The sequence below is a fragment of the Branchiostoma floridae genome, chromosome 12, assembly GCF_000003815.2.
Source record: "Branchiostoma floridae strain S238N-H82 chromosome 12, Bfl_VNyyK, whole genome shotgun sequence".
NCBI classification, from domain to species: Eukaryota; Metazoa; Chordata; class Leptocardii; order Amphioxiformes; family Branchiostomatidae; genus Branchiostoma; species Branchiostoma floridae.
In genome coordinates this window covers 19,255,684-19,257,673 of record NC_049990.1, presented here as the reverse complement: position 1 = coordinate 19,257,673, position 1,990 = coordinate 19,255,684, and positions in this window count along the sequence as shown.

Here is a 1,990-nt window from a genome sequence, read left to right as displayed (position 1 = left end):
TAGTTTTACACCATTGATTCATTGTGTAAAGTGTACTGTAAATGCAGAAATGTTCGCGGTGGCTTTATGTTCGCTGTTTTCACCGCAAAACAAAAACCACCGCGAACAAATTAATATGAGACTACAGACTATGGCTCTACTGCGAACTTAAAACCATCGCAAAATGCCAAAGAAAATCTCCGCGAACTTAGATGCATTTACAGTATATCTCCCTAATCATGCTTGAGATTGTACTCCATCTCTCTGACAACAATCCGCAAGATGTATACATGTCATGAATAATGATAATAAAGAATGGATTCTTATCTCACTATAGAAGAACACGTGTACCTCATTTTTATAAACTTCCAACCCCTAAATCAGAAGTCTCATATAGCAGACACCGGTTAGAAACCTGTACATCCAACAATTTAATAAAATGGTGCATTGTCTAGTCTCTACCAGACTCCCGCCTGGCCGGCCAGACTTCCTCCTGGCCTTATAGAAATAGGGGATCCCCTATCGAACTTTGGCCTAGTTAGGAATAGAAACCTTGTAGAAGTTAATTGGCCTAGGAGTTAATTGGCCGGCGGTGAGGAAATAAGTTCTCTGGCCGGCCGACTCCCCTGTCGTACTATTGAATTTATTTGTCCAATTTCTACTATTAGACCACCGATCCGCTGAGCCTGGTAGAGGCTATGTATTGTCTGCGACATAGACATAAGGTAGCATACACAGTAAAGGGTAAAGATTAGCACTACAGGAAGGTTCTCACATCAATCCTATTAATAAGCACAACTCATAGGACATTATTGAACAAGGTGCCAGTAGCAGAACGTTGCAATTTTTATGCACCGACGAACCATGGTCACTGTGTCAACTAATACGTGCTGCGTTCGAACATTCATGATTGTTGGTTTACATGCCTGAATTCTGATGTGGTCTAAAATGTTTTTAATGATTTGTACAGTACACAATGCTTTAAATGTAATATTTTAATGTTACAGCTACATGGTTTTGATATGTCTTCAGAATATCAGTCATATCTGATATTTTTGCTACTTAAGATGATTTCTTGTGGATATTTTGCAACCGAGTGTACTTTGTCCTGTTTGCTTAGGGCAAGCAATGTAAACGTACGTCAATACAGTATCGCCACGAATTTTGCGGTGTGTTTGGTAAATATTTATCATGTGCTCTTCGAATAGTGTCACTTAAAGTGGAGCAAAATTTTCGTTGATTTACGGTACGCCACCTCATCACATGACGCGCATCAGGATAACGCCATATTTGTCAGCTCGTCATTTTCAGGCACCGTAACAATTAGACAACCCGGTCCCTCCGACGTCTGCTCACACCTTTAACCTCCAGGTTTAGTAACGGTTTAAGATAACAATCTTCCCGTTTTCTGGACTGTCTTCGACATATAAGATTTCATTTATCAGTCTTCTGTTGGACATTCAACCCTCTCGAACTTTTCAACATGGCGGAATCCAAACTTCTGAATCGGCTCTCAGAAGACTTTCTCGAGTGTCAGATCTGCCTGCAGCCCTACCGCCGGCCTAAGGTACTGTCTTGTCTTCATTCCTTCTGCCTGCAGTGTCTTGAAGAACTTTTGAAGAAACGAAAGGTCAAAAGTGAGTTAGATTGCCCCACCTGTCGCAGCAAGACTTTACTTCCGGGTCGTGGGGTCGCAGAACTGAAAGATAATTTCTTTGTGGAGAGCCTGAAGGACACTGTTGACGTCCACAAGAAGCTGACTAATGAAGGAGAGAGTCTGGTTTGTGGGAGCTGTGAGACCAAGTCAGGAGCGGAGTCCTTCTGTACGGAATGTGGCTTCTTTTTATGTGACGAATGTGTAGCAATCCACCGCCGTATAGCAGTGACCAGATTCCTCAAGGCCGATTCCGACACCGTTAAGATCAAGCCTCGTCCCCTGCCACCGTGTAGGATCCACTCACAGGAGACCCTGAAGCTTTTTTGCATCGACTGTAGCGAGGCTATTGTCAGG